Raw genomic sequence first — 26,056 nt, 5'->3', positions numbered from 1 at the left:
TTTGTTTTAGATTACCGTGTTTTTAAAATTAAATTATTTATTTATACATTTTCAAACATTAAACATTTCTATCAATCATAAGAAAACTACATACCGAAAAGAAAATCTTGAAGATTCGCACGTCAAATGCTAAGTAGCATCCACGACTGAGGAACTATAAAATTGGCGGCGTATTTACGGATATCTTCATTTCAATTCACTTCGCGCAATTGCGCAGAATTAATCTGAGACATGTGTTTGAAAGTCCCTCCTCACTAATACTTAGGAGTTAGTAGGAAACCCAGCTGTCCTGATTTTATTACGATTGTCGTGACTTCTAGAGCTTTTTTTGGTTTTGAAAATGTCTTGATTTTTTTTATGAAATTAGACTTACTGATTTTTCCTGAACTTTCGCGTGAAGGATGACAGTCATCAACTTAAAAGTGATACTTGTGATTCGTAAAATGATATATTTCGTTACTTTTGTGATTATATGCCTCATTTTTCTGTAGCATGAAGGCCCTCGACTTCTTCCTCGTCATGTGGTATCCGATGATTCTGTTTCGCTGTTTTCGGCACAAGCTATTTCAGATCATAGCATTTTGTTGTAAAAGCAGCAGTTTGTAAAATGTAAGAATAACTAAAATGATAACAGAGAAGTGAAGTAAGTGTTATAAAGGACTTTTTTGCACATTAAAATGCACGCACAAATTAAGGCTTTCTGGTTGTCTCCTTTAGAAGCGCGTGGATTGCGTACCGATCACCCCCGCGTAAAATGGAAATCTGCTTCCCAGGAGGTGTGGCGAAGTGCCTTCTCATGAAAAACGGACAATAGTCTGCGAGAAATATGGTGTTTCTTGAAGTCTTCATTTGCTTTTTTGTTGGTTTAACATTCTTTTTCATGCCAGCAAAGTTTTTTCTGACTTCATCAGATATCCGGGCGATAAATTGTTTTAAATTGAATACCTATCGTTGCAGAATATTGAGAATCGTAAATAGTAAGGGCATTTGTAGCCGAGTGGTCGTGGGTTCGTTTCCCCATGGTGCTCTGGGTGTGATTTCCTTCATTGCTGCTATAAATTATAAATGGAATTTGTCGCTGTTATCACTTGTAGAAACGGATGAAAAGCACGTGGTACGGAATATTAATTTTGAATAATGCATATGTTTCAGTTATGAAATCTAAAATCATGAAAATGTACCACTTTTTTTTCTCAGAGATTCCATGGATAGCGTCTGTTTATTTTTTGTCTGTACATTATTTTGTACATAGATTTGAATACAAAAGAATTATACCTTGAAATCCATAATTCTTCCCGACGTCTAATCACTACAAACAAGATATAATACTTCTAAAACTGCGTGAAAAGTATAAAAATAAGAACTGCACACACTGAGAGTCTATTTCTCACAAAAACAAACCTTAGAACCACTTTCCACTTTTTTTTTTTGGCGGGGAAGTTGAAATTCATAAATAAATGTTTTTGTCGCCTTCCGCGGGACAGTTAAAACTAGTTGAAAGCAGTTGCTTCGATTTTGTAGTCCCGCTGAAGAGGAAAACGCAAGATCACAAATTTTTGAAAAATATTTTTGTTACGGTGTGATCTTCAAACAAAAACATAACCTTCCCAGTTGTTCAGAAACATGGAAAATTTACGCAGCGAGCGTGAAAGAGAGGTTTAGGGCCAGGTTTACTAGGAGGGAATTCGCCGATCGTAGTCTTTGCGCCACTCTCCGGATATAACGTGCAAGTTCAGAGCGTACATACAGACGTCACGAGAAAACTCGTTGTAATTGACTCGGAGATAGTCAAAATGGATATTTCGGGTGTCTGTACGTTCCTAGGCATATATCCACGTGTGTTCGGGTCGAAAAATAGAACTCATTCATTCGGGGATGAGCAAAAGGAAAATTAATGCCGATTTTTGAGTGAAATCTTTTTTGCGAATACAATACTTCCTTTTTTTGTAAAAGGAAGTAAAAAGGTTGAGAAATATTAGCTTTATTCTAAGAAACTTTAGAAAAGGAAAATAACTACATTCACACACACACACTTTTCTTTTAGCAAACCTTAAAAAAAACGAGAGAAAGATAATGTTATTGTCCTGACTACAATCTACGTCGATTAAGCGAAAGCGATGGGCCATGTTTAAAGTGAACATACTTCCCGTTTATTGTGGCACTAGTGGTACCCGCACGGCTTTACCCGTAGTAGAAAATGAAAAGGTCATTTGGTTTGCCTCTACATTTACAAATACTGGATCATAAATCTCTCACCCATTTGCTATGTTCATTTGCTTCTCCATGTTACGGTTCCACGTTATGATCATTCCGTAATTTATTCGTCCACATTGTGATAATTTACTCGGCAAAATTTTCTTAAAATCGGAATATAAAAGGAACAAAATCGAATTTACAAAAAATCGCTTCAAGGTACACACCCCTTGCGATAATCTAATTTTGTACCAAATTTCATAAAAAGCGGTCGAACGATCTGGGCGCGTCACAGAGATCCTGACAGAGAGAGATCCAGACAGACTTTCAGCTTTATTATTAGTAAAGATGATGCATTTTTAACCTTCCTGTTGTTTCAGAGGATAGCTTCGAAGCACCCAAATGTCCCATTTTATCATTTTATAAAAGGGACTTATACAGATAATTAGGTCATTAATTTAATACAGAAATTTAGTTAGTGGCAACATCAGTCACTAATAGTACAGTAAAATTAGGCCAAAAAATGGCCAAACCCAAACATCCAAAAAAAAAGGTGAACCCTGTTGCAAATTACTTCTTACCCTTCCATCAAGAAGGGGTAAAAAGTGCAAGCTTTTTGCGCGTCGGGTTTTGGTGGAAAGGGTGGGGGGGAGACGAAAATATCCTCTTTTTAAATGAAAATAATTTCTATTACTTAAAAAAATACTCAAAAGTCGCAGAAATCACTCTATAATAGTAAAATAATAAACTGTCATAGAAAAATATGCTAATTAAAAGGGGGTGCATAGGCGGGGGGGGGGGGGGGGCTGGGGGGCGCAGATTGCGTCATTGGAATTTTTAAGGCAGTTTTTTCATTTTTTTAAGGGATATATCTTTCTTTTTTGAGGGCTTTTACTCTGGAAGGGTACTCCGTCACACTTCAGGGGTGCACCATCAGTTTGGGGGGGGGGGCATGAATTTGCATTCTAAAATCAACGATTGCATTGAAGTTCATGAAAAAACTTCACCGATTTAAAACTTTTCCAAAGTACAAAATGCCACACAATGATATAGTAATGTCAGAAGAATAATTCTAAAAGATCTAAGCAAGCTCAGTAACCAATTTAGCTGTGACTAGAGTTATTAAACTGTTTAGAGCGCTGGGATGATATCTAAAACAAAATCCCTGTGCAACATAAAAAAAATAGTCCAAATTGACTGCAGTTTACCTACTTCTTCTTAATTTACTTCAACTTTTCTTTAATCTTTTGCCATTACCGTAAGGGGGAATAAACCCAAATTGCCAACAGTGACACGGGCAATGCTGCAATTCTGCACCCTCCAAGTCGGTGGGGGGGTTAACTTTTGCAAACACCTAGCCGCCTCTCTTTTAAGCAGCCGGTTATGTGAATTATGCTAAACATGGGAACATATACTTGCAACACTATCTGAAACTTTCGAGTACATTATGCATTTTTTTAAAAATTGATAAATATGTCACCCAACGATCCAACGCAGTGACAAATTTAGGTGGTCCAGAACCTGTACTGATTCAACAATAAAAGAAGTCTTGATGTAGCAATGAGCAATACAACAGTAGAATGCTAAATACTGCTCTTCCCTCTCTATGGGTATTGACTCAAGTTGGTAGTTGTGTTGCTCGCGGATACTGGTCGTGTCGCTGATAATAAGGTGAGTTGTGATGTGACCTTTAACGTTGTGGTAGTAACATAAAAGGATATGGAAGGCAAAAAATTGAGTTGCAATTCTTTGTAAAAGAGGTATGCAGTTATGTCTCTAGCTTCTGTTACGAGTGTAGTTACTATCTGTAGACATGTGTAAGCCCAAGCCATCTTTTACACCGAATAGTATAAACAGTAAAAAAGATGGAACAACAAATTGCTAAAAACTTCTAGTACGAGTTGTTCGCTGATCCTCCATCAGTATTTGATGAATTTCGTTTCAGATGTAAAGAAAATCTGTATGCTTAAGTGTTATTTATCCCCCCCCCCCCTGAAGCAAAATATCCATCCACGCCACCATCACAAAATAAACAGTTGGTAAACAAGATACCTTCTGGATCAACCAACGTTTACAATCAAATAACGTTTAAGTATATCAAATAACGTTTAAGTCGCGTAAGTAGGCATCCCTAGATGGAAAGTGGAATTGCATGTAAATTAGAAAGTCGAAAAACATTGGAAGTGGAAATAAGGGGCGTTAAAATAACGTCGCATTTTTTAATTAAAAGAAACATGCAAGCATCTTGCATTTTACGTGCGGATTTTATGCGGAAATTCGATTTGAAACCAGATTTTGTGGTTAAAACTGGAACATTTACGAGAGCAACACAGATGTAAATTTAGGGAAAGGAACAATGGTTTCACACAATGGTGAATTCACTGATAAACAGAATGAACGCTTTACTGAATTAAGTAAATGTAATTCATTATTTTCATAGAAACAAGGATCAACTCCACATATGTCTCGCAATGCAGATACGGGGGAGGGTGATCTAGACGCGCAAAAGTCAGCCGAATGCTGGCCTTAAAATGCGGTTCAACTGCAAAAAGAGAAAATGCAATTCGTTGTATGGGTGAATATACGATAAATTATTTTTTTGTGTTCCCCAAGAAAAATTTCCTGTTTAGTTTAACATTCATTGTTTTACTAAATGTAAATAGTTTTTCATTTGCGAATACGAAGCTTAAATGATGTTTGAAGATTTTTGAGCTTTACAGGTACAGGGGAAAAATGTGCGTTCAAGGGGCGGCACTATCGGATTTGAAATTGTCAAGAAGCGCGAGGCCAGGGAACTCGCGAATTCACACAAAACATACAAAAACACGTTCTTTTTACCAGAACTTAAATGTTATCCGTAGTGTCTACACTCAATAAACATTGTACAAACGTACATTTAGGTAACGATAAAATTTAAAAATATGTACTTCTGAAGCGATTGGCACAAGCACGCGTTGTAGTAGTGCAAAGAGAATGGATGCAATATTATTGGAATTTCGCTCAACCCCATTAGCTTACTTTTAACTTTAGTCTGCATTACGCTGGTTATTCGCGGTCAAAGACATCTTTTAGAAATTCTAATGCTACATTCGAGTCCTTGAATCTCGCCAAGTGAGGGTAACATAATTAGGTGCAGGGGAGATTTTTTTTTTGTATGTAGATAAATATTTTTACGATGTTTTTCGGTAAAATATGTTTTGATATTTATTCAGGCTCATGACTAAGCACTGTTAAAAATTTCACTGAAAAAATGGTTAAATAACAGTTTATTTTATTGTCATTTTACCGTATTCAGCCTCAACAGTCAAATAACCATAAAAAAGATGGTTTTCAAACCATTAATCGAAAGAAAAACAGTATTTTCACCGTATTTTGAGAAAGCGGTTATTTCACCGTAAAGTTTAGCCAATCGGATCGACTGACAGCCAATAGGAATTCAGCGCGCGCAACGCCATCTTCCGGAAATGGAAAAGCGAGGGTGATGATAGCAAACATGGCGGCCTCTATTGGAAAGGTAAATACATTTTTCATTTATTAGATTTTTAGTTATTTGTTGTGTACTTAATGTTATCTCTACTAACACTTATTTTAAGAGCTGAAACGCACTTATAACATATCAATGAGTGCCACTGCACCTATTCTTTTCTTACTTTAGATTATACATATACGTAAGCAATGTTGAATGTTGAATGCATTTACAGTAGTAAATTTGAAACTTCGACTCTTCCCTCTCTATTTCCCTGAGTTTATTATCCCTTCCAGGGAAAATACTGTTCAAGTTGCAAAAAACAATTATCTTTTAGGAATTGTACCATATTTTGCGAAATACTGATTATTTGGCCTAGAATTACAATCGTATACGGTTGAAAATTGTCTTCCATATTGCATGTAGTATGATATGTGTCGAATTTGGTTAGTTTATCTGCAATTCTGCACAAATTTAAATTCCTTTATTTATTTGAAAATCTACTGCTTCAGATGTATGATTTTACAGCGTACAATCACGGTAATGTTATGTAAATAAATCTTGCAGGAAACCAAATGTTTCTGCACCATGACTATTATTAAACTTGGATCACTGTGATTAATTAAATTAGATTGCTTTTTAGCAGTATTTATTATATTGTAAATCAACTTTTAGATATTTGAAGTATGAAAAATCAGTAATAAGCTGACTTTTCATATTTATGACCACTTAATGTCATGATGTCTTATTTTTTTACTTTTTCTGTTTTATGTGTAAATGAGTAAGTAAGAGTAAGGTTAATGTTATGTGTCGTAAGATTTAAGAAATAAGTTATTAGGCAACGGATAAACTAAAACCCCCACTTATACGAATTTTAAAAATCCTCCCGGAACCAAATATTTCCACTTAGACGCAAGTGTTCAAGTTCCCAGCTTAATCGAATAATATTGTTTAGCTTTCCCAATATTTTTGCAGAGAAAATTTTCGAATAAATTAAGTCAGAACTAGAGTTTAAGCCGAGTTCAAAACTTTTTAGCAAAAAAGCTAAAATGTGAAAAAAAAAGCTTTAGCGAAATGCTAAAACATCCAAAGTTAATGAATATCTTTCCATAAGGCAAATTATGGGGAAGGTGTTTCTTTCTAAATGCCTCAATGCGTTTCACCTGCAATTGCAAATTAAATTCCAAATTTAATTTGAAATGAAAAAATTTAGAATTAATGCAACTGCAAGCAGAAACACTGGTAAGTACAATTATTGACGTAAGATATAAATTCATATTTTTTTTGGCCAACAATGGGGGGGGGGGGGGCATTTATATTTTGTCAAAACATTTCCACTAACTCTAATTTCTTTTGTCGTTCCCATTGCAAAAACCAACGCAGTTATAAGTTAATAACACTGAAAAATATTTACCCTTTTAAGATGAGTATAAATTGATAAATACATCCTAACCTCTTTTTGTGGTGGATAGGGACCACATTAAAAAACTCGCATAAAAGAGTTCGTTCGTTTCATAAATAACTTCGTCCATTTCATAAATACTTCCCAATCTCAAGCTTCAAAAATTTTCATATTGTGACATATTATTTATGTAACGCTTACTCATTTTGTGTGTAATGGATTACTGGGAGTATACCCTCAGAAAAATTGGTAGGAACATCACTGATCCAAATAACAATCAACAGCAAACAGAAGAGCAATTACGTCGTCAAATGTATTTCATTTTAGCAGTAATTGCTTTTAAGCATCTTCAAATTACGAGGCTCTGTTGTTTTTAAGTAATTGGCCGAACAGAATATTCGGCTTGTCTGCAGGCAGGGTCGCCAAGAGTTAAAGGGGGGTCCCCTTGTCAGTTTGGTTGATGGGCCCCCATTCCCCCATACTTTATGAGAAAGTAAGTGTAAAAAACTAAATACTTATAATTAATGTCCTATAATTTTCAAAATCTCATGACTCCGAGCAATGCCATGAGAGCTGTGTATGCACAGTTAAAAAAGTAATTAAAAAAAAAAAAGAATTATTAAAAATCAGTTTTGCTATCTAATTTTTCTTTTGTATTTGTATTACAAACAGATGAAGCATTTTAAAATTATGAAAAATATGCTTATGATATAAATAATTAAAGTATGTTTTTAATCCTTATGTGACTTACTAGTGTTTTTCTTTTCACCTAATAGACATCCGTGTAAGATCCTCAGAATTTGTGGACAGTTGATGGCATTGGGAAAAACTCATCAATGATGCATTTGCAAACTTTAAGAGGTACTAAGTATTTTCATTTATTTTTTGTTTCCAATTAGTCTCTTTCTGGATATCTGTTTGACAATCTTGTAGAATGCCTAAAAATTTGGTATTATTAATCTTTGAATTAAAATATTGAAAAGTTAATATCCAAGTGTTTCGTTGTTATATATTATTAATCACCTATTTGATTAATTTTTGAAATTATATATTTTTAAACACTTAATATTATGAAGTTTTTTTTTTCTGGTTACTGTTTCATATTTAAATGAGTTTGATAGTAGGGTTGATGTAATGTGCCGTAAAATTTAAGCAAAATTAAAAAGCAAAAATAAAATTTTAATTTAACATTTGAGGCTTTTCTATTACAGAAAAATTACTTTGAATTTGATAATAGTAGTTTGGCTATGGTTTTCAACTGCTGTAACTTTCCTTCATTCCATAGAGAAAGATGTGTTTGTTTACCAATTGTCATATATTTACATTTGTTTGCTATTTGATGGTAGAATACTGAAATAATTAGCCGAATCAAATATCTGGTTTATCTGCCGAATAGGCAGTATACTGAGTATCAACTGAATATAGTTAAAATGTTATTTTAACATTTTTATAAAAACTTAATATTCTGAGTTATTTTTCTGGTTATTGTTTTGTTTTTAAATTATTTAGTAATTTTCAGTAAATTACTGCCCTAGAGCCAGAGCTAAGGCAGAAATACATAAAATACACCACCAGCTCAGTCATTCCATTCGAGGGTTGTAGTTTCGTGCTTATTAGCACTCATGAGCCCAGATTAGGAAGTGACTGCGCTAGAGGTGGAAAACAACTTAAGAGAGCCGAGAGTGCCAAACAAACTGGTAGCTCATATAAAAGAAGTGTTTGGCACTCTCGGCTTCCTTAAGGGGGTTTTCCATCTCCAGCTCAGTCCCTTCCTATTCTGGGCTGATGAGTGCTAATCAGCACGAAACTGCAGTCCGCAAATGGAATGACTGAGCTGGCGGTGTATTTTATGGATTTAGTAATAGAGTAAGGTTCAGGGGCATGCACAGGGGGAGGAGAGGGAGAAACACCTGTTAGCCTGAGCATGAAGGGTGCCTGAGATTTTTTAAAAGGGGGATGAAATATGTGTAGGGGACATAAGAGTAAACAATATGGAGGAGGGCCAGAAAAAATCATTTGTGACGGGCCCCAAAATTTCTGGGCACGTCCTTGGTAAGGTTAATGAGGTGTGTGATAAGATTTAAGAAAAATTGAAAAAGCAATACAACTTGAGCTTAGTATTTTCTCTTGCATTAAATTTACTTTCAGTGTGATAATACTACTATTAATAAGAATTTGCATACTATAATTTTCATTCATTGTTTCAAAAAATATGTTTTTGGTCTCCATTTGTCAAATATTAAATTTTTTCAGTATTCCGTTGCTGAATATTAAAGTACAATCGACCAAACTGAATCTTCGGTGCATCCGTAATTTGAATTATATCTGTGACAAAGCCAATTTAACTTTAACCACGAGTTTGCAATTTTTTTTTTTTTTTTTTTTTTTGCATTAAAAAGTTTAACAGTTATTTTTACATTTGAAAAAAATCATTCAAGGTAAAACTAAAAATAATTCTTCAATTGAATAGGCTAACTCTTTAGGATATTATATAAATCTAATAACATAAATCTAATAACATTCTATCCAAGTAGCAATTTTGTTTTTATAGTGATTAATGTTACTTTTATATATTGTTGCAAATAATGCCAAAAATTTGAATATGTAAAATCAGTTTTAAAAATTCAAAATCCAAGTTTTAAAACCATTGGGAAAAAGTTGGATCACTGTTTAAATGTTGTTTTCAAAAATGTCGGGGTTTGGGGGGGGGAGGGGGGAGTGAGAGAGAGCTTTTTTCAATGGCTTAAAAAGTCTTGGTAACAAAGTTAAGGATCTGAAATGAAATTACTTCATAAATTATTCGAGATTTTTCTTGCTTTGTCATTTGAAGTTATTGGGCATTTTATAGAATATCCTTGTGGACTTAAAAGAGAAATTAATGGTGTCAGTTACAGTTGTATACTCTTCAAACAAAGGACAAAAAAGTTTGTCGTAAGGTTAGTATTTAAATTTCACAAAGTGAGGGCTTTGTTTTTTTTAGCAGAATAAAAGATCTGTTATAGGATTTTTTTTTTTTTTGATGAATAGTTAAGAGGAAATTTTATTAATTTTTATTTGTTCTATTTAGTATATTTTCCAATTTTTAAAATTATTTTTTGCAAGCAAGGTGAAAAATAAAGTCTGAGGCTTTATTATTTTTCTCAGAAAAAAATTGCATAGCAAACTTTTTTTTTTGTATATACAGTTGAACTCGGTTAATATGAAGTATCAAAAAGCTATGAATTCGTTTGTATTAGCAGTTATTCGTAACTACTGTGAATGAGTGATTCTGTGGGGGGAAAAAAACATGAAGAAATGCTGCTCTACATTTAAAAAATATTGCTGCACGAATTGTACATTTAGCACATTCATTTATAAGAAACGAGATATTTATTTCTGAATATATTTGGAAAATATTGAAAAAGGAAGATGGTATCGAAAATCACAGAATAGGTTGTAATCCGCAATGGAAGATGAACAATTTTATCTCCGTATAAATTGCAATTTCTGCGGGTCAACAAATGTACGGACTGTATTTTCTATGCAAAATAATCTATATTTTCTTGATACACGATGGGACTTCTACTACCAAACGAAGTAATGAATAATTTCTAGAAAAGGATACTACAGTATTCAACCACAAACGTTTTTAGTAAGAGGTCAGGAATTTTTGTTCGTCTTAGCCGAGACTTGCAATTATGCATTATGCGTGAAATTTTCATTGTAATTAAATAGCGAACCAAACTTAACGAATAAAACGTTCATTTTTGCCGTGATTTCATATTAAGAGAGTGAAACTGTACATATAATGAATGCACTTTATTTGATTAGCTTTAATGTGCTTTAAATACAACTGAATTTTTTAATAATGCTGCAGATGTATTTTAACTTGTAAGTTATGCCTTAAGAAAGCATATTTAATTTGCTACGTTCTTCCTAACGAACCAGTATGTTCTATTGTGTATTGAGGTAAATATTGGAAAAGATGAAAAGTGATTTTGCTGTTGCATTTAATTTAATGTTAACAGAAACTGATTTTGTAGTTTCAGAATACCATAAAATTAGGCTTGTGTTTTACATGGCTAATTTTAATCTATGTTTCAGGTGCTTTGTGGAAATAAATCCAATGCCTGGGTCCAAGACATAAAAGATGATTTTTATTATTTGTAAACGTTGCGATTTGTAATACATTTGTTATGTTGTATATATGTATTTGTGAATTATTTTGTATTGCTCAAATTCTAAAATAAACAAGATCTCCACGTAAGGTTTCTTATTTTTTCTGTGTTTAAAATATTTTCAATAATAGAGAGCTTGGATTAAATTGTCATTTGGGAGGTAAAACTCAGTACCAGCAAATTTTACATTATTGTCATCTACTGTACTTAAGTTTTTTTTTTTTTTTTTGTACAAGCTTGCTTATTTGGTTGGAACTCGAAAAATAGAGCTTGAGTAAAATGTAAAATTTCAGCATTTCCCTAATGCTGGTATGGAATTCAAAAATTATTTTTTCATAGCTCAAAAAATCATTTCTGCAGGTATACCTTCCCATAGTAGTACATTCAAATGCATATGCAATTGCAGATTCTTGCTTTTTTTTTTTTCTTTTCATGTTACTGCACTTGAATGCATAAATGTTTATTGCTGGGTTTTTTACTTGATTTTAGGTCCTTTTTTATCTTTGAAAAAAAATTTAAGAAGTAATTTTTGTTTCGCCATGTCTCATAGAAGCCGACCTTGAAGAACCATTGCTTACCATTTTTTGTGTGAATGATTGGAAAGATCCAATCGTTTTAGTTCAGAAGTAACAAGTTTTCTGGGCATTTTTTAAAATATTGCTTGTTTTTTCATTTTTGCTGCATATTTTCATAGTTTTAGTGCATATTTCAATCACTTTTTATTGAATATAACCACAGCTCTAATTATACATTAAAAAATACTGATAATCAATCTTGTACATTGTGTAACAACATGTAAGTACTGCGTAGTGTATCTATTGGGTTTTTACTTATTGATTTTTAAAAAATTGAAGTCAATTAAAATATTCCCTTAATTAATGCCTTTATTTTTAATATTCCGTAACTGTTACAGTTGAAATGGTAAGCCTTAATTCTAAAAGGAAACTCTCTCTCTCTCTCTCTTGAATTAATTTCTTACCTGTATTTATAATTTATAGACTAAAGAGATCCATTCATTTAATTAACATACTATAAAACCTGACCAAATGGGTTAAATTACTGTGAATACTAGTAATTAGGTGCCTGTGCACATTTTAAATGGTTACAAAAAGTGTTTCATTAAGAGTTTTTCCACGTGCTAATCATATGTGGTCACAATACCGTAAAGTGGTATAGTTACGGTCCATCAACATACTAGTCCTATATGGTAACAAAACCATATTTTGTTCTTGGATTTTTTGCAGATATTTGGATTCATGGGGGTTGTTTAGCATTGCTAAACATGCCCGAGATAAGTCAAAAAAAAAAAAAAAACGTAAAATGTTACGTTGTGGTATCTTACGGTTTTTTTGACGTACTAGTGGAATATGGTTACAAACCCGTAAAATGTTGTATTTACGGTTTTTCTCCGTATTTTTTGAATATGGTTACAAAACCGTAAATTGTGGTTTTTTACGGTTTTTCACCGTACTAGCTGTATACGGTTAGAAACCGTAAAATTACATGTTTACGGTTTTTTAACCATTTTAGTTGAAAATGGTTTTGAACCCGTAAATGTGAAGTATCAACCCTAACCGTAAACTTTACGGTTAATCAGACGGACACACTGCTGCCGGTTATTTCACCGTAATTTTACGATGAAATTTCTAACAGTGAGGTAAAAACCATCGCGCTAGTTTATTTAAAAAGGAACGTTGAACGTGTTTGTATAAAACGTAGAAAAAAGGCAGCTATAGGAATGTACACTAATAACTATTTTCAGATTTTAATGCTAAATTGAAACAGCAAGTATTGACTACGTGGGCCAAACAAAACCCAATATTCTTTATTATTCATACGATAACAATAACGCTATTCGTTTTACCTCAAAATTTTCTATACGCTTATGGAATTCAAACACCGTATATTCACCCGTATTAGGATTCGAAACAAGGATTTAGAGTTAGAATGATTTAGAAAACCAAAAATGTGTCGAGGAAGATTTACCGCAGAGTTTGTCAACTCTGCTTTCAAAACAAACCTTATTCGCAAGTGGACAAAATCTTGCATTATACGCGGAAAAAAATAAATGTAATGAATTTGGAGTTATCATTCCTTCGTTTAACAGTTTTGATTGAGTTTCATGATGGTGCCATTTTAGGATATTGAGAGTTCAGTCAAAAATTTTCAAAAGCGATTTAAATTTTATTATTTCATTATAAATGAGATGTTTTTTAAAGGGTAACGGTTCTATACAAAATTGTGAAGTATATCAGGGTTATAGTCATGATAATTTAGTTTTCGATATTTATAAAACTCAACAACACGCAAGAGGAAATATACTGGAGGTAAGGTAGCAAAATTTGATCGAAAAAGAAAAGTGAGGTAATTCAGGCTGTGGCACTTAGAACAAATAATAATATACGAGGCATTTGAAACTGAAGTTAATGGTTGATCAATTCCACTTTGAATTTACCCCGTCTTGAACTGAATGCATCATTTATGAACGCGACACTTCCCCACGAAATATATTGAAACACTCTGCTTCCTTTTTTTTTTTCTGTTTCTCAAATAAAAAGTTTTCACCAAATTATATTCATGAAATGCTTATTGAATCAACTTTAAAACAACGAATCTGTTTCAGACCCAAGAGTGTCTGTGATGCGTGATTTCTCGCAAAGAAAGGAAGGAAAGTTAAACCATGCCAATTATACTGTTACTTCGGTGGGAAGGTAAAAGACTATCATCGTAAATGAGTGAGATATTTGAAGTAACTTACTTTTGATTCCCTACAAACACGAGTGAAATGTCAACAACTTAACTCTTTGCTCATGCTTTTTGTTTTGGTGGAAAGTAAAAAAAAAGCAAGTTAGTTCAATAAACTTATAGGAAAATAGATGAAAAATTGTGAAAACGAATCATCGATACTGCTGTTTACCTGCCCAAGTAAGTGTTGCGCAATTTCTGGAATTTTTCTTCTCAAATAAGAAAATACTTTAAATTCTAGAAAATTGTGTCTATAAAAGATGGTTTCGTTACTGGAACAAGAAAAATATCCAGTAAGGTCCATTGTAATTAACAGACTAATGGAGATTAAGATTCTGCCGCGGGCACGAAAGCGGCAGTATCTGTGGAAATGAGTTTGTGATATTTAAAGAAAAGCGCTTTGAATTGAATACTTACAATGGGTAAACGTTGAAATCAGACTTTTCCCGCGCTTTTCATTCATCGAAAACCAAATAAGCAAGTTTGCACAATAAAGCTAACGTACAATTGATGAAAAAAAATTAAAAAAACTTTTTTTTAAAATGTAGTTACTTGCCCATGACAGTAGGATGATTCACCAGTAATTGAGCACTAGAGCAACAAAATGTACAAAACAAGAACAAATAAGGGGTTATTTTTAATATGCTTACTAGAACTGAATCGATTAACGGCATGAGTCATTTTTAGCGAAATGGAGTTCACTGGGGTTTACGATATTTTTATGCAGAGAAAACCGAGTTGTGTGGAAGGGAAATCCTTGTTAAATAAAGCGCTTTATTTAGGGGCCCAAATTTCGCTCAGTGCAGAACGGACTGATGCCGTTTCTGTTCTCAACGTGAACGAAAGAATACACGCGATATGAATAATGCAAGATGGTAAAAAATACCAGATTTTTCTGCGTATCGAAGTAAAAACAAGTAACAACTTCAATCTAGCATTATTAAGGTATCAGAAGGACCTTCATTTATGGGTCTGGGTGGATCGCCCTCCCCCCGGCGTTGGAAACTAAATTGTTTTCATATGTGTGGGCATGTAGTTTACTGCTTTCCGATAAAATTTGCCTTGGTTACACAGTAGGGTGGGTCCTTTTTAACGTTTTTTGAAAATCGAAATCGCCTGTAGTAGGAAAAGTTGTGTATTGGCATCAAATTCTCGTATTTTTTTTTTTTTTTTAGAAATCAAAAGATATTTAGATTTCCCGCCAGCCCTTTGAAGTTTCGCCAAAAATGTAAAAATTGACATTTTAAAAGATTTTTTTTTTTTTAAATTGTTTGTGGTGGGAAGAGTTGTGCATTGGCATCTAATATTCGTGTAAAAAATGTTTGGTAATTAAAGCATTTTTAGAACCCTGGCCAGCCGCTTGAAGTTTCGACAAATGCAGTGGCTCTCAAAAGTGATCGTACACCTAGAAATGTTGTAGTAAAACCAAAATAACGAAAAACTGAACTCTAATATTAAGTCCATTTTTTGTTCACTTCATTTTATGCCATTCTAAAAAAATGCCCTGTAGTTTTTCCAAAATATTGTATGATTTTATTTTTGTAATTTTTCAAAAAAACGAAGAGACAAATGATACGCCACAAAAAATATCGTACCCTGAAATATTTTCGAATAAATTCATGATAAAAATTATGTGTCGTTTTTTATTATTTTTTTTTTTTTTTTTGCACTCTGATGACACTGTAAAGTCATTTGTCTTTAACTTTTGGTTTATTTATTCAATAATATTCTGCTAATCATTTTTAAATGGATAGTATTCGTAAAAAACTACGAACACTATTCGAAATTTGATATCTGTTTCCTCACAATAGCGGCAAATTGGTTTGAAATGTCTCTAAATTAGTTAATTTATACCATTCTACAGCATAATGCTTGATAAAATCTTTTAAAGAAAAGAATCAGATCGAAAACTAAGGCAAGAAAAGATCAACCGACAAAGTTAACAAAACGTGATCGGATATTTACAATTCAAAAATTTATTAAAAATAAACACATTTGAGTGCTGTAGAAGTTTCAGGAAAATTTAATGAAACATTTTACGTTTGATTTTTACTTTAAATTGTTCGCTAAATTCCCTGATCAGCTGAATTGAATGGGACCTCTTCCCGCAGAAATTTTCTTGTTCGTGCGAAAAACAAAAGCTTACGCTTTCCGTAGCAGAATCAATGATAAATAAGCTCAAAACGTTTTGGAATAACGTCTTATTTACAGATGAAAATAAGTTCAACATTTTTGGTTAAATTGTTGCAAAATTGTAAATAGGAGGATACATTTAATCCTAAGAACTTTGTTGGATCCGTTAATCAGACGATGAAGGTGTTCTTGTGTGAGGGTGCATATCAGCATTAGGACTTATTAGTTTGAAATTTTTGATGAAATGATTAATCATGCTGTTCATTTAAATATTTAAAATAAAAAAACAATTTTAAGCTATTAGCCCCGAAATTAGGCAATTGGAAACAACTTTGTTTGTTTTTTTAAATCAAGATAACGATAAGAAGCACACGGTCTTCAACGTTTGCGTCTGGTTTCTCAAAAATTGTCTTTCAGCTTAGAAATATCCTCAATCGCCAGATTTTAACTTAACATACTTAGAGAAATCTGGAGGATAGATTGCGAAAATCCAGTATTGAAACGAAAAGCGAACTAGAAACAGTAAGGCTCAAAGAACGGTTCAACACTTAAAAAAAAAACACAAAAAAAGAAATAAAAAACAATGATTATCTAGTCACAGACGTTTAAAGCTGTTGTTTATATTGCATGATATTCTACTGAATATTAAATTAGTAAAAAGGTAGATTATTTACTAACACATAGAAATTTTATTAAAAAAATAATTTTTACATAATTTTCAAAACTTTAGGGACCTGTCGGGGGTCTAAATATATTTTAATTACCAAAACACTTTAACGATCATTAATTTGTCAATACACAAATTTTCCCACCACAAGGGATTAAAAAAATTTTACATCAGAAATTTTTTTAAAACAATTTAAAATGTCAATTTTTACATATCTGGTGAAACTTTAAGGGGCTTGCGAGGGATCTAAATATATTTTGATTTCTAAAAAATATGTATAACAATTATTTGATGCCAATACACTACTTTTCGCACCACAGGCGATTTCGATTAGAAAAAAAAAAGTTAAAATCGACCCACCCTTTTGCACACCATTCCCCCCCCCCCCCCCCCCTTCGGAAGAATTCGAAATCACGGGCCTTGGGTCGAGGTGAAGTAAAGAAGTTTCGGAATGCAATTTGATGTCCGTGATAATTTCGCATGGATTTTATTAACATCACTCTAGGAACTGTTTAGAAACACTGCACACTTTCAGTGACGTAAATGCTGGTCAAAATAAGAAAAAACTGTTTTCAGACTTTTTCTGGTAATAAAACCAAAGAAATTTCACGAGATTGCTCATGATTTCTCTTTCCGAGGACATTTTTTTGTTAATTGCGACCGGCGTTTTGGGACAGTAAAATGAATAATAAACAGATTCAGGAATGACGGGTTATTGCCATGTCAAATCCCATGTCTTATGAGTGAAATTCTGAAATAGAATCAAGGTTCACTGTTACATCTGTTCATGATTTTATCACAAAATGCAGTTTCCGGCTATATTTTCTACCATAGCCCCTCTACTATTTCATTTTACTTTTAATACAGTGTTACTTTTTCAGAGCTTGCGCTCTCATACCTCATATCCCCCCTCTCGCACCTCGCGGGGGTGCTATTTGCACTACCCTGGTATCTTTATTCTTTCTGTCAAATTGAGATTTTTGAGAAACGCTTCTATAGGGATGGCAAATGTTTTCAATTCACAACATTCATAAAAATTTAAATATTCTACAGAACAACAAGAGAAGGTTTCAGACTAGTTATTTTACTGACTTTCTTCGTACTCTCAAAGTGGAGGTTGTTGGCAATACTGAGCACAAAAGAAAAAATTTTGTAATGTAGGAGGAAATAACCAATATCAAGATTGTATATTCAATGCAATTTCGACCATAATCATATTAATATGTACATCGAACTTGGTAAAACCAGACAAGAGCAGGATAAAAAAACATTTCTGTGGAGGATGTCTTTTTGAGAAATATGAGTAGTTTTTTATTTGTACATTTTAGGGCTATAACACTATTTTCGTTTTCATAACTTTACCACGTGGTGTTTTACCCCCTTAAGTGAAAATGGCCTTTATGTTCTTTTAATATACGTTATAAACATTTTTTTTTTTAATTACAGATTTTGGACAGTGCTTTATACGTCTAGGAAATGTGAGAAAAGCCGATTTTAACTCTATCATTTTGGGAAAAAATGGACAGTGTTTATATCCCTCTGATGCACAAATATAAAGGTTAAAAAAATCTGTTAAGTATTTTTGTATTTTTTTTCTTTATGTATCAAACTGTATTATTTTACAAAGACTCGTTTTTAGAAAGATAAAAATACAAGAATTCACTTCTTAAATAATGATTTAAAGCATTCGGAATTCAGTAATTATTTTCTTCAATCTGTTATATTATTTTTAAATGTCATGAATAAGTTTGAAACAAATCTGTTTTACTTGATTTACTTTTTCATGACTTCAAACTATACTTTCAGGCATAAGTCGATTTTTAAAAAACTTTAATGTCAGCGACGAAATTAAACATAATTTAGGTGAGGTAATAATATCAAAAAAATTCGTCTAGAGTTTAGTTATTTTTCAAATTAATAACCATCTTTTATTGATTCCTGAAGAGTTTAACAAGTGGACTTATGCTCTTTCAGAGATAATCGATTCGACTCGCTTTTAACAGCCCGTGAAATGCTCGGCTATAATTTATAGTTGTAACTCAAGTTTTGATTGAAAACTAAGATGATCTACACTTATAAAGACATTACAAAGTTAAAAGATCGTCACATCTTACTAGTGAGAATTGTCATGGGATGAAATGCTGAGGAGGTAAGGGGTTAATTACTACCGTAATCTCTTTTTTGAACAGCAACAGTAAATAAGTAGAAAACTAGTAACTAAAAACATGATTAGTAATCTTTGATAGTGGTACTTTTATTGACAAGTAAAACAATTTTCATTTTTTCTCTATTTTCTTCCAGTGAAAATGAGCAGCACTTGTTAAAATTTCCACCTAATATCTGTACAGCGTTAAAACAGAATACTATATTTCGACTTTTTAAATGACTGAAAACACACAATGTATTTGACAAAAACTGTAGAATCCAACACAGAAATTCACCAATATGAAATGTTAAAGACCCACGAATTAGTTTGTATTAGCCGTTATTCGTAACAACCGTGAATGAGTGATACTGTTAAAAAACGAAGGAATGCTTACCTATACTTAAGAAATAGTACTACTAATACACACATTGTCATCTAACTATTAGTACCTACAGAAAAAAACGGCTTATTTCTTATAAATGAATGATTTACAAAATATTGAAAAAGGAAGATAAAAATCAACAATCGCTGAATAGGTTGTAACCCACAAGGGAAAATGAAGTTTTAACGTCGAATAAATTGAAATGTCCACGGATAAACAAATGTACCGGTTCCTATTTTCAATAGAAAAACGTTTAATATAACGTAACATGAAAAAAAATTAAATATATAAAATAGCCGGAGTCGGAATCTGGGGTTTTAAAATCCAGGTGTCGAAGTCAGCCATTTTCCTTCTGACTCCGCTATCCTGCCCAGAACAAATGTGGTTTTAACAAGTGGCGGGCAATGTATTTTTGTTTTAGGAGATTACTGTGTTTTTAAAATTAAATTATTAATTATTCATACATTTTCAAACATTAAACATTTATATCTATCATAAGAAAACTACATACCGAAAAGAAAATCTTGAAGATTCGCACGTCAAATGCTAAGCAGCATCCACGACTGAGGAACTATAAAATTGGCGAGGTATTTACGGATATCGTCATTTCAAATCACTTCGCGCAATTGCGCAGAATTAATTTGAGACATGCGTTTGAAAGTCCTTCCTCACTAATACTTAGAAGTTAGTAGGAAACCCAGCTGTCCTGATTTTATTACGATTGTCGTGACTTTTAGAGCTTTTTTTGATTTTGAAAATGTCTTGATTTTTTTATGAAATTAGACTTACTGATTTTTCCTGAACTTTGGTGTGAAAGATGACAGTCATCAACTTAAAAGTGATACTTGTGATTCGTAAAATGATACATTTCGTTACTTTTGTGATTATATGCGTCATTTTTCTGTAGCATGAAGGCACTTGACTTCTTCCTCGTCATGTTGTATCCGATGATTCTATTTCGCCTTTTTCGGCAGAAGCTATTTCGGATCATAGCATTTTGTTGTAAAAGCAGCAGTTTGTAAAATGTAAGAATAACTAAAATGATAACAGAAAAGTGAAGCAAGTGTTGTAAAGGACTTTTTTTGCACATTAAAATGCACGCACAAATTAAGGCTTTCTGGTTGTCTCCTTTAGAAGCGCGTGGATTGCGTACCGATCATCCCCGCGTAAAATGGAAATCTGCTTCCCAGGAGGCGTGGCGAAGTGCCTTCTCATGAAAAACGGACAATAATCTGCAAGAAATATGGTTTTCCTTGAAGTCTTTATTTGCTTTTTTGTTGGTTTAACATTCTTTTTCATGCCAGCAATGTTTTGTTTGACTTCATCACACATCCGGGCGATAAATTGTTTTAAATTGAATACCTATCGTTGCAGAATATTGAGAATCGTGAATAGTAAGGGCATTTGCAGCCGAGTGGTCGTGGGTTCGTTTCCCCATGGTGCTCTGGGTGTGATTTCCTTCATTGCTGCTATATAAGTTATAAATGGAATTTGTCGCTGTTATCACATGTAGAAACGGATGAAAAGCACGTGGTACGGAACATTAATTTTGAATATGCATATGTTTCAGTTATGAAATCTAAAATCATGAGAATGTACCACTTTTTTTTTCAGAGATTCCATGAGTAGCGTCTGTTTATTTTTTGTGTCTGTACATCATTTTGTATATAGATTTGAATACAAAAGAATTATACCTTGAAATCCATAATTCTTTCCGACGTTTAATCACTACAAACAAGATATAATACTACTAAAACTGCGTGAAAGGTATAAAAATAAGAACCGGACACACCGAGAGTCTATTTTTCACAAAAACAAACCTTAGAACCACTTTCCACTTTTTTTCTTTTTTTTGGCGGGGAAGTTGAAATTCATAAATAAATGTTTTTGTCGACTTCCGCGGGACAGTTAAATCTAGTTGAAAGCAGTTGCTTCGAATTTGTAGTCCCACTGGAGAGGGAAACGCAAGATCATAAATCTTTGAAAAGTACTTTTGTTACGGTGTGATCTTCAAACAAAAACATAACCTTCCAAGTTGTTCAGAAACATGGAAAATTTACGCAGCGAGCATGATAGTGAGGATTAAGGCCAAGTTTAGTAGGAGGGAAATCGCCGATCGTAGACTTTGCGCCACTCTCCGGATATAACGTGCATGTTTAGAGCGTACATACAGACGTCACAAGAAATCTCGTTGTAATTGACTCGGGGATCGGCAAATCGGATATTTCAGGTGTCTGTGCGTTCTTAGGCATCTATCCACGTGTGGTCAAAGCGAAAAATAGAACTCATTCATTCGGGGATGAGCAAAAGGAAAATTAATGCCGATTTTTGAGTGATATCTTTTTTGCGAACACAGTACTTCTTTTTTTGTAAAAGGAAGTAAAAAGGTTGCGAAATATTAGCTTTATTCTAAGAAGCTTTAGAAAAGGAAAATAACTACAATCACACACATTTTCTTTTAGCAAACCTTAAAAAAAACGAGAGAAAGATAATGTTATTGTCCTGACTACAATCTACGTCGATTAAGCGAAAGCGATGGGCCATGTTTAAAGTGTACATACTTCCCGTTTATTGTGGCACTAGTGGTACCCGCACGGCTTTGCCCGTAGTAGAAAATTAAAAGGTTATTTGGTTCGCCTGTACATTTACAAATACTGGAACATAAATTTCTCACCAATTTGCTATGTTCATTTGCTTCCCCATGTTACGGTTCCACGTTATGATCATTCCGTAATTTATTAGTCCACATTGTGATAATTTACTCGGTAAAATTTTCTTAAAATTGGAATATAAAAGGAACAAAATAGAATTTAAAAAAAATCGCTTCGAGGTGCACACTCCCATGCGATAAATTAATTTTGTACCAAATTTCATGAAAATCGGCCGAACGGTCTAGGCGCTATGCGCGTCACAGAGATCCTGACGGAGAGAGATCCAGACAGACTTTCAGCTTTATTATTAGTAGCGATGATGCATTTTTAACCTTCCTGTTGTTTCAAAAGATAGATTCGAAGCACCCAAATGTCCCAATCTATCATTTTAAAAAAGTGACTTATACAGATAGTTAGGTCATTAATTTAATACAGAAATTTAGTCATTGGCAACATCAGTCTCTAATGCTTGGCACCCTTTTCCCAAAAGAAAATTTCGCTGGCGGCGTCGGTAGTGTGTCAGTGAATGCGTTTGCGATTTTTATACAAGCGTCCCTTGTATAGCACGGTACACTCTTCCTCACTTATCACCACTCTTTTTTTCACTTTTTTTTTTCTACTTAACGACATTTTTATGACACAATAACCCATCTTTCCTCTATTTATTTATTTTACTTTGCTTTAACGAGGAATAGGCTAAAAATAAACGCGTAATATCGTTTGTAATTAAAAATTAATATCATTTTCTAATAAAAAGATAAAACATCGTGAAAGAAAATGAAATGGGATTAAATTTTAAATTTATGGTCTGTTAATATTTAATTTTATAAAAAAATTGTGAACTTCTGCATCTGTTAGCGTTGTTTATGTTCTAAAGATTTTGTTATTCGATTATTGCTTTTCTATGATCTATTAATATGCGGCGTGAGTTTGATCTCATCTGCCAAACGAAAGGGGGTGTTAGAAGAGCGTGTCTAATTCGTAACCCAGTAACGAAAGAAAGAAGACATATGAGCCTAAAAGATTAAGACCGATTTCTGAAATTCCTTCGAAGTCTACAAACAAAATAAGAACATATTTGAACTAAGCACACCAAATCCTATAAACTGAAAGTTTTTTCATCCAGATTGTTACACTTTTTAGCGAGCTACATGCTTTGAAACATTCGAAGCACTCAAAGTTGAATTGACGCAAAAATCTGTAAACGTCATTTTCAAAAACAATCGTTTGAGCTACAACCGGTCAAGATCCACTCAAAACTGCATCATCCCACTAGCTTTCAAATGATATCACAGTAAATCATATTGGAGTTCAAGTTCGGCAGAAGTAAAACCTCTTGTTTGAAAGATTAAAATCATCGTTTGCCAAAAAGATAAACAAGTAAACGTATTACAGCACTTTTAAATACAAAATCCCTCTGCAAAATTCTACCTCCATCTGGTTTTTTTTCTTTTTTTTAAATAAAACATAACATAACATTAATAACATTATTTTTATGATAAGAGGAATGCGTCAGGCAAAATATTTTGACAAAAAAAAAAGCGAAAGCCTTGTTGTTTGTCAAAATATGACGGGCGTAGGCGTTCGTTTTTTCAGTTTTCGTTTCATATCGCAAAACCTTTAATTAATTGCGGGTAAAATAATATATGTTGAGTTACAGAGCATAAAATTACCTTTAAAAAGAATTTTTTATTGTAGTTGTAATAGGGGTCAAGGGCGCCCATATGCAAAATTTTTAAGGGGGAGAGGCTCAGATATTTTCACCATGGTTTAGCAGGATAATTTCCTCAGAGAAACTGATTTCAATACAGATTATAATTTTTAAAATTTACAACTTTAATAATTTCTTCATTAATTTCTGGCGAAGAAATGTTTTTACATTTTTGCAAAGAAAAAAGAACTAAAAGCAAGAAAGTTCTAATTTCTGAGAGGGGGAATCCCCCACTTGCCCCCCATAAATGGGTGACCTTGATACACACGTAAACAGGCCTGATTTTGGACTGATCGTACAAGACACACACCTATCTCTCACGTTAAGATCGTCCCCTCTGCAAAAATTAAAGCTATTTCAGACCCATAAATTACTGTTTACACTGCCGACAATTGTTTCACCATCAGTGATTATAAGGTCGCCACCAATCAAAATCATCATCTATGTTGCTACGATATCCAATCACCGAGTGATATTTTAGTTTTCCTGCAGGTTGTGGGGGGCTCTGCTTAAGGTTTATACTTTCATTTCTGTAAATTGGGTCCTGACCGTGAGCATTATTACGCAACCGATAACGACTGTCTCACTTTCTCGAAGATAACATGTCGATACGCCCGTACAAGTATTTCCGCGAATTTTCCGAGTAAAAGAGGTTTACAGATGACAGGTATACAGTGCCGTAACAAAGATGGGGAGGTGGGGGAGGGGGGTGTTGGTGGTGAAAACACCCGCCTTCAGAGTCATTGGTTTTGACATAAATGCAAATTCTAATACAGTAGCATATGAAAGGGCGCTTTTGATCAAGAAAAACCCTTCAGAAATTATTTTTTTATCAATAAAATCAGCTTCAAAAGGTATTTTTTATCAAAAAAACCGCCTCCAGAAGGTATTTTTGATCAAAAAACCCCTCCAGAAGGTAATTTTCATCAAATAACCCTCTCCCGATGGTATTATTTATCAAATAACCCCCTTTAGAAGGTATTTTTCATCAAATAACCCTTCCAGATGATATTTCTGGCCGCGCTAGTGACAGGTAATAAGGGACGTTCCACAAATGATGTCACGCTTTGAGGGAGATGAGGGCACATGAAATCGTGACAATGTGTAACAGGAGCGAGGGTCTAATGAAAAGTGACAACTCCAGCGTATTAAAAACCCATAAATAGCGTGCAAACGAGTGGCATGTGACGAAAATTGAAGTTGGATTTGCAAAGATGTTAATTTTTAGGGCTAGTGACAACATATAAAAGAGGTCGAAGACCCACCGTCACCATGAATGGTGACTGGGGGACGTTTAATATGCTCGTAGTCACAAAGTCCTCCAGGGGAAACGATGCTTCTGGGGGGTGCTGGGCCAGCGATTGCTCGGTTCCTGGTCTGTATCAAAAAATGAGAGCTGTCTTCAGGTTCCGATCCAACTGGTTAAACAACAAAAAGCGGTAGGTACGGGGATCCCTGGAGTGAAAAGTGGTAAAAGAAACAAGTACAAAACACCACCTAAAAAGCATTGCTACGTTTCCCGAAATAGCAAACTATTGCATGTAGATTAAAATCAGTTTCTAAGAATGTTTTTTTTTTTTTTTGAGCAATCACGAATACTTATTGCTTTCATTTGACTGTTTTGAAGTCCTATCATTTTATTTTCCCGCCAGCACCCTCTGCATCATCACCGTCGACCGGCCCCTCACGATGCTGCTCCCATAGCGAAAGCCGTCTCCAGGTTGCGTCACTTACTTGCCTACACTTACACATAACCTACACACACAACTACCCACACATACACATACCCCCCACACAAACACACAAGTACCCACACACACACACATGCCTACACACATACATATAACCCCCGCACAAACATACCCCCCTTTCCCACACACTATAATTTAAATTCAATATGTCAAAGTTCAAATTAATTTTTTTATTTTAAATTTTATCTTATTATTCACCTCTTACAGATTATTTTCATATTAGAATTCGAACTAATTTCAGCATTTTATTAGGAAATTATTCCAGAAAAAATTGCAGAAATATTTCTAGAATTTTCAATTGTGACGTAAAATAGTGACTATTCTCTAAAAAACTTCGTTTTAAGTATAAAAAATACACGCTTTATTAATAATAATACACGCTTATTGCTTATTTTGTTGGCGTAGCAACGCGCGTCGGGAACAGCTAGTTCAAAATAAAATTTTCATTTCGGAATACTTTGGTACTACATATCAGGAGCTTACTTGCTCAAGTATGCAACTACCCTATTTTCAATCTAACAACTAAGCACCATCTTTTAAAGCAATATACCTCCGTACCATCACCGTCCTCACGATGCTGCTCCTATAGCAAAAGCCGTCTCCAGGTTGCATCCAACACACACGCGCATACATACGCTGCTACACACACACG

General features: G+C 33.7%; 1 long non-coding RNA gene across 1 annotated transcript; it reads left to right on the top strand.

Annotated features, from left to right (window-relative positions):
• Window positions 1-5,506: 5,506 nt before the first annotated feature.
• LOC129233263 (uncharacterized) lies at window positions 5,507-11,313 on the top strand. The gene is made up of 3 exons (XR_008581445.1): window positions 5,507-5,707; window positions 7,838-7,922; window positions 11,145-11,313. It is a non-coding gene; the product is annotated as an uncharacterized LOC129233263 (long non-coding RNA).
• Window positions 11,314-26,056: the final 14,743 nt, after the last annotated feature.

Source organism: Uloborus diversus, unplaced genomic scaffold (genome assembly GCF_026930045.1).
Source record: "Uloborus diversus isolate 005 unplaced genomic scaffold, Udiv.v.3.1 scaffold_302, whole genome shotgun sequence".
Taxonomy (NCBI): Eukaryota; Metazoa; Arthropoda; class Arachnida; order Araneae; family Uloboridae; genus Uloborus; species Uloborus diversus.
The sequence above is the reverse complement of the archived record's forward strand: the minus strand, read 5'-3'. Positions and strand labels throughout refer to the sequence as shown.